The sequence below is a fragment of the Rhipicephalus microplus genome, unplaced genomic scaffold, assembly GCF_043290135.1.
Source record: "Rhipicephalus microplus isolate Deutch F79 unplaced genomic scaffold, USDA_Rmic scaffold_56, whole genome shotgun sequence".
In the NCBI taxonomy this organism is placed as follows: domain Eukaryota; kingdom Metazoa; phylum Arthropoda; class Arachnida; order Ixodida; family Ixodidae; genus Rhipicephalus; species Rhipicephalus microplus.
The window spans coordinates 1,524,806-1,532,438 of record NW_027464629.1 but is presented as its reverse complement, the minus strand read 5'-3'; the positions used below and the strand labels follow the sequence as shown (position 1 = coordinate 1,532,438).

The following is a 7,633-nucleotide window of genomic DNA, read 5'->3' as shown; positions in this document are numbered from 1 at the left end:
ATTGAGCCCGCAAGCCTGGTTCGCCCTCTGCTCCGGAGCATGGGTCTGGGCAGCTGGCGCTGATGCGTGCGCAGGCATTCTGTCAGCCTGTGACGGATAGCCGCAGTCCGAGGCCCCACTTTCACGTATTCGGGCACTTGGCGTCGTGGCCGTAATTGAGGCTTGGAGGCTCGAAGAGTCGCATTTCAGCTCCGCACCAGTGACAATGGTGTGCTTCTTGAGCCCTGTTCGACCCCTCGCGCAACACTGCACAGCGCACCTTCACGCTCTTCTTCTTGCTGCAAAGTGCACGGGGCTGCCTGCTCTGTTTGGTTCCGGCGCCCCGCACCGAAGGGAAGCCCGGCGATCTTAACGACGCCGACAAGGCTGTGCCCTAAGGTTCTTCAACCCTAACTTGAACATCGAATATGTTCAGGCAAGAAAAAACGCGAAACACGCTCTCCGAAAGACTGAGTTTCCGAAGTTTAGCCTTTTGCTCTGAGTAGCGTCTGCTGTCTTAGCAGTCCAGAAAGGTCGCGTCATCTCGTTTACAATAGATACTAAGACGAACTTGCGAACATGGCGCGATGCATCAAATTCATTGTTACGTTGTCTACGCCGCAAGGAGGGTGGATAAATTTCCTGATTCAGAAATGGGCGAAGGAGTTGAATATCCAGGTTTAATGGGGCCTACATTGGGGCCCAGGGGGACGCAACGCTAGTGTACGAGGGACAAACTTGCCTAGCGCAACTCTAATTCTGACAGACACGTCATGCAATCTCATGATGTCATGAGAAACACAAGGTTGGCGGCGTTTTAAATTCGAAACGTTTCTTAGCGAACTTCGGCAACTTTGAGCGTATCTATCTATCTATCTATCTATCTATCTACCTATCTATTTATCTATCTATCTATCTATCTATCTATATATATATATATATATATATATATATATATATATATATATATATATATATATATATATATCTATCTACCCATCTAGCTATCTAGCTAGCCAGCCACCTACGACATATAGCTCTCCTGGCCGTTTCAATAAAGGTATCGATATCAAACTTGGTATGGCTTGTCATGATTGTATGAAGAACATATTTAATTATTCATAACATAAAAGTCATGACATGTATGTCATGAATGACAAGATTTACGTTTCATAGTCCTGCAGCTCTTGCGGTGGTTTTGTTCACATGGCATGCTGCAAAATCGCTATCGTATGACATGATTGCATGGCGAACACAAGCGATAGACCCTAACATGAAAAATATGACACGCATGTCGTGTAACAGCATGACTACATGCCACGCTCATGATGTGCTCGGGGCCGTTTCGCTATCTTCACTTGTACCAAATTTATTATTGTGGGACGTGGATGAATGGCGAAAGTATGTGACTGGTGCAAACATGAAAATCGTGAAATGCGTGTCATTTAACAACATGACTACATGCCATGCCCATGATGCGCTGGCAGCCATTTCGCTAGCTTCACTTATACAAAACTCGGTATTAGGCGAATGGACGGCATAGGTAAAAGACACATTCAGCAATATAATCACGACGTACGGGTCATGTAACAACATGACTACATGCCACACTCTAGATGCGTCCGCGCTGTTTCGCTAGCTTCACATATACCAAATTTCGGATTACGTGACGCCCTTGGATGACAAAGTATGTGACTGGTGCAAACATGATAATCATGAGATGTGTGTTGTGTGAGAACGTGACTACATACCACAGTGAAGGCGCTAATACATTTCGACGTGACGCGGTGTGCGTGCTCGCCGGCGTTCAATTCGTCACGTCACACCGGCGTTGCCATGCCTGGCGCCGGTCCTGCCATAGGCGCGCGCCGCGCTGCGTTGCTTTGATGCATGCGCGTTTCAGCGCGTCCGGCGTTCTCCGTCACGAAAAAAAAATTGGCAGCATATCCACGGAGTGAATGATAGAGAGTGGGGCGAAGAATTCGTCTGTCCATTCGTTCTTGCTTCCGTCCGTCCATGCGTCCATCAGCCCGTCCGTGCGTGTGTCTGTTCGTCGTCCGTCCCTGCGTTCGTCCATGCAGCCGCCCCTGCGTCCGTTCATGCGTCCATCCATGCATCTGTCTATGTGTCCGTTCGTCCATCTATTCAACACTCCAAGTACCACCATCTCGCATCTTTTCATCATGTATTCCCCGTATAGAAGCACCGCCTTCCAGCGGACATTCCTAGGACTAAACGAGAGGTGGCACACGCACACTTTCTTACGGCTTGCGCTTTGGGTCCACTTCCCACCTTTAACCACCTCGAATTCATGGTATATACTAGTTCACTGTATTCATGGCACTGCAGCCGAACGCTCGCTAATCCTTTCAAAAACCAAGGAGGTTACGCCCAGCGAGTATGAAGTAGCAAACTTTTTCAGTCAGATAGTGCTCAATGTACATGCCAATGGCTGCTAATGGGAAATTAGAGGCGGAGAATTCGGCTTTTACTTTCTTACGGCTTGCGCTTCGTATCTACTTCCCAGTTTAAGTGTGAATACACTTTATAAGCGACCCCAAATCATCCACTGCCGTCGGCGGCATCCGCAGTCTTCTCTCTATCTTTAAAAGAAAGAGGACTTGGCGGGCCGCAGCGCGACGCTCTACCGAATAAGCCACGGACGCGACGCTGATATCGGCGTCAGTAACGCGCCTTATACCCCCTCCCCCTTCGCTCGCTCCTCCGCTCTCCTCGCTCGCTGCAGCTGCACGCGCACCCCTTCCTCTCGCGTGCCCACCTTCTCTCTCAGCCTCCCGTCGAGAGCGAGTCGTGCGATGGATGTCCCGGAGGCAACGCTACCATCAACAACGAATGCAGTACAACCGAATGCCAGCACTGCACCCGTCGTTGGAGGTGACGGTACCGCGGTGATTTCGCCGATGTTGGAAGACAAGGCGGCGCTGCGAAGGGCTCGCGAGGCCGAGTGCAAGCGGGCGAAGCGTGCAGCGGATGCCGAACTGCGCGCTCGCGAGGCCGAGGACAAGCGGGCGAAGCGTGCAGAGGATGCCGAACTTCGCGCTCGCGAGGCCGAGGACAAGCGGCCGAAGCGTGCAGCGGATGGTGAACTGCGCGCTCGCGAGGCCGAGATGAGGCGTCAGCATCGAGCCGCGAACGCGGCCCAAGAAGCGGAACGACAACGCAAGCGTCAGGCGGAGAAGGGCGATGAAGGCCGGCGTCAAGACGCCACTCGCAATCGTCAATGGCGAGTAGACGTTCCCGAAGCCGTTCCAGCCAGTGAACGTGACGCGCGGGAGAGGGTGCGAGCCCTGGACTTTGCTCGTCCGGACGCGTCGTGAAGCGTAAATAAATAATACTTCGTATATAATGTATCTGTGTACAAATGCTTCATGACAAACAACACTTAAATTCATTAATTACACTTTAATCATCATCATCAGTAATAAAACTCCCAAGCATTTCCCCGAGGGTGAACCTGGTTAAGTGCGAATGCACGGGGTGATGCTATGAGGGGGAGTAAAGTTGAATCCGTTGGCATTCGCCAGTGAGTTAACGTAAACTCCCCCGTGTGATCAAATTGCGATTCCCAGGAACCATTACACCATAAAGGCACCATAGTGTGAATAAAAAATATAATAGTGCGAATAAATAAATACCCCTCATAGCATCACACCGTGCATTCGCACTTAACCATGTTCACCCTCGGGGAAATGCTTGGGCATTTTTTAATCACCTCGAGTTCTTTCATGGTATATACAAGTTCATTGTATTCATGGCACTGCGGCTGAACGCTCGCTAAACCTTTCTAAAGCTAAGGAGGTTACACCCAGCGAGTATAACGTAGCAACCTTTTCTTGTCAGATAGTGCTCAATGTAGATGCCAATGGCTGCTAATGTTGATCGTAGCCTGCGCGTTGACTAAAAGCCGAATGCTCCTGTCTCTCATTCCCCATTAACAGCCATTGACATGTACATTGAGCAATATTGTTTATTGTTCAACAACGCACAGAAGAAGTCTCTCACCGGCATCACCTTGGAGGTCAAAATGTTATACTTGTTACATACTTCGGAAGACGAACGGGTGCCGCCATAGAGAAAGAAGAAGACAAGAGAGGACACTCCGCGAAACCTGGCCTCAGGAAGTGCGTCACGATTACGTAACCAGCTTGTGCTCTTATCAAACGTCAGAGGGCGCAAGCGCAAAAAAAACAGTTATAATGAATGCGACAGAATTGTTTTCACAAAATAATCATTATACGCCCAAATTAGGTATGTTCGTTATACATAAAAACAATTTATTCAACACACCTTTCTCGATTATTTTTCTTCAGCCGTACTGTCATAAACACCATCTACCCAGCGACAAGCCCATGCATAACTGACAGCGAGAAGCTTTCGTCGCTTTCGTCAACGTCGGCTGCGTCGGCGTTTTCAAGCGTGAGATAACAGGTGAGGCACGTTTTCAAGCGAAGCTTGTTGAATGACATGTTGTTGGTCGTGTTCGGTCATTTTTTTCAGAAAACGGTTACACCTGTGCGAATAAGACACCATGCAACAAACATAGAAAGGTGCACACACACACGTTGCGCTTTGTGTGTGCGAGTTTGTTTCTTACGTGGCGTCTGATTCACGCAGTTGTAACCTTTTTCTGAAGCTTGTAAGGACTGGAAGATTCGCTAAAAAGAAAGTTTGTGGCTCTATGCGGCGGCTAGACGGGAACATTGTGCAACGTATGCAGTATAGCAAAGGCGGCACGGCGTCAAGCCGAAGCGACGCGTGCTGCGTCTGCCATGGACGCGAGCGTCTGTAGGCTGAGCATAGCTGGGCAGCTAGGTCATAGGCTCGGTGGCTCGGTGAAAATTTTAGGAAGCGTTCGCTGGGCCTCGCATGCTTCACGACACGTTTCCCGAAGGCTCGCAACACGAATAATTTTTGGTGTGCCGGAGGCAAATCTGGACTAGCCAAGTGGCCATCATCTTCGTTTCTTCGCTAGCCTTGTGGCACTAGTGCAAGCTGCCCACAAATATTTTGACGTTTCCAATATAATTTTACCGCACAAATTTCAACTACGATTTTTCTTCCCAATGTACTGTGCTGATACTGCGTACGCACGAAGGTGTTCTAAAGTTCCCAGGCCGCGATACCATTGCATTACAAGGGATAGCGTCCTGGAAACTTCTGAAGATCTTTGTACGTGGTCTTGACGTCTATCTTTGTAAGTCAGAGTTTTATGGGTCAGAGATATGTCACTGGTTTTGTATTGTGCATCGATTAGCTAATCGTTCAAAGGGGTCTGCTGGTACACTTATGACGTGCACATATCTTTTTCGTAATTTGACAGCGAAGCATCCACTTACTAACATTTTCAGACCGCGCTGATGCCATGCCGTCCGGCGGTCCAAGCTACGGCAGCTACTGCTGTGTATCGGGGTGCTTCAACAATGGCAGAACCTACAAGAAGCCTGGGACGAGTTTCTTCCGCAAACCACGGGACAGCAGGTGTGTTAAAGCTTTTGTATGGTTTGCATGTCTTTAGGCTTACTGTTCGTACTTGCTCAGTGAGGGTAACAATAAAAAATCACTATTCAAGCACTTCCCCCTTCAGTTGATAGTTCATTGCCAATGCAGGATGAAAGCATGGATGCAGTATGCTGGACGCGATGATCTCCTGAGTAAGCCGGCCAGCCTATTGTACGCAACGTACAGGGTTTGTAGCGACCATTTTACTGCTCAAAGTTTCATGAACCCTGGGCACACAAGGCTTACAAGAATGGCTGTTTCCACTGTGCAACCAGCTGCACTATGTAAGTGATTGAGTGAAACTCAAATATGTGCAATAGCAGGTACTTTTATTGAATAAGTGGCGACAGTTAACCGCGAAGATCTTTGTAGCCGATGGAGAAACCTCACTATTGAATTAACACTTGGAAAGTCTTAAATTTTGTGAATTGTGGGCTATTACCTTCCTAACAGCAGCTTTACATTTCTGTCGTTTTTTGATGCTCTGGACCTGCACAACTTGTTTTGAAAGACTTTAAAGGGCTATTTCACGTTATCTTCAAGCCTGAGTGCACATGTACGTATACCTTTCATCAGTGAAAGCTGGCACTGTTGATAATTATAAAAATTACAAATTACTTGTTTTCTAGTTGGTGCCCTCTCTTTTCTTCTACGTTCGACCAATTTATGCGTTTGAAAGAGCTGTTTAAGTTTCCCCATGCTACAAGCTTTGAAACTTGTACCAACTGCACATATATGCAGCTTCTCTGAGCGTCGCTTCAAATAGTGACTGTGACATGACTGCAGAAGCTGCGCTGCAAGGTGCGGATGAGCTTCAGTTTAAGTTATTTTAGGCCTCTTACTGACACATTGTCGTAATTTCATTTCTTGAGGACCTGCGGTAGAGGCTTCGAAAAGCGACTCCCGCACATTGAGGTGCCCCGATGAGCAGGGTGCGTTCAGTGTCGCGATTTCTTTTTTTTTACCCAAATTGACTGTTGACCAAACCTCTGCAGGTAGCAGCTCCCTTGTAGCTGGTAAAAGAATTTCTGCTGACTTCGTCTTGCCGGGGAAAACCTTAACCAGTCGTTCAGCTGTCACAAAAGGAAATTGTGTGACCGGTAAGTTGTATGTTCACTTCAACACCAGAGTAGATTGATATAGAGACTTCCGCAGGCCGCTCGCAAGATTGTTCCGACAGCACTGTCCGAGGCACTGAACAAGCTTCACAAGACCCTCCAGAAGACGTCTTCACCAACAGCTCCACGCCTGAGTGCCCTAGAGAAAATGGTGACTATGCTTTTATCGCAGCTGTTTTTAATGTGCTAATTTATGTTTAGAACATTCTGAGTAAACTATCCTCAAAAGAACACTACGTGTGCACTTACAAAATGTAAGGGTGGGCTCTCAGTGATTTTCAATTTTTTTGTGCATAGTCAACATTGTGAATGGTTTGTTTTGAGGTAGTGTAATCGAAAACTTTGCACCACAGAAGGTTGTGCACCTTGGGTCTGAAAGAGCGAGGAAATTGCTCGTATGGAATTAGTGGTTCCTCGCTTTTACATCCATATTTTTGTTTATTGCAGTGCGTTCCTGTGTGCCAGCGACAATGTCTCCATCAATAAAGTACAAGCAAACCATTAAACATCTGCAAGCCAAAGTAGCAGCACAGCGGAAAACTATCAAAAGACTACGGAGACAGCCTGACCAAGCACCGTCATCGACTACAAAGGCCCTTGGAGTTATCCGACCGCAATTTAGCTTCTGATCAACCTCCTAATCTCGCCCATCAAAATTTTCAGAAGAATACCCAAACTTGTAGCATTTGATGGGGCTGTGGACGCTGCCATTTCATTTTTATATAGCTTGTGAGTGATAACGTACGATGTAGAGCCTTTGTGAAAAATGAGCTAATGTGGTTTCTTTCTGCTATTTATTAGCCCTGTAATACCGCTCTCGTAGCACCAATTAAGGTCCACAATTCTGGATAAGTGATGAATACAATCTATTTTAGCTCGCAAGCGTCGCAGCAGCACCCAGACGCAAATCCATTGGGATCTTACGTTTTTGATGAAAGCGACGCATAAGAAGAGCCACAAGACCTGCCAGTGTTGTAGCATAAAGTTTGTCTTTCACGTAGTGAGCAAGCTGCAAA

The 7,633-nt window shown here is 47.5% G+C and overlaps 1 long non-coding RNA gene across 1 annotated transcript; it reads left to right on the top strand.

Moving 5' to 3' along the window:
- The first annotated feature begins 6,520 nt into the window (after positions 1–6,520).
- On the top strand, positions 6,521–7,183 carry LOC142788373 (uncharacterized). The gene is made up of 3 exons (XR_012889338.1): positions 6,521–6,599; positions 6,655–6,768; positions 7,065–7,183. It is a non-coding gene; the product is annotated as an uncharacterized LOC142788373 (long non-coding RNA).
- The last annotated feature ends 450 nt before the right edge of the window (positions 7,184–7,633 follow it).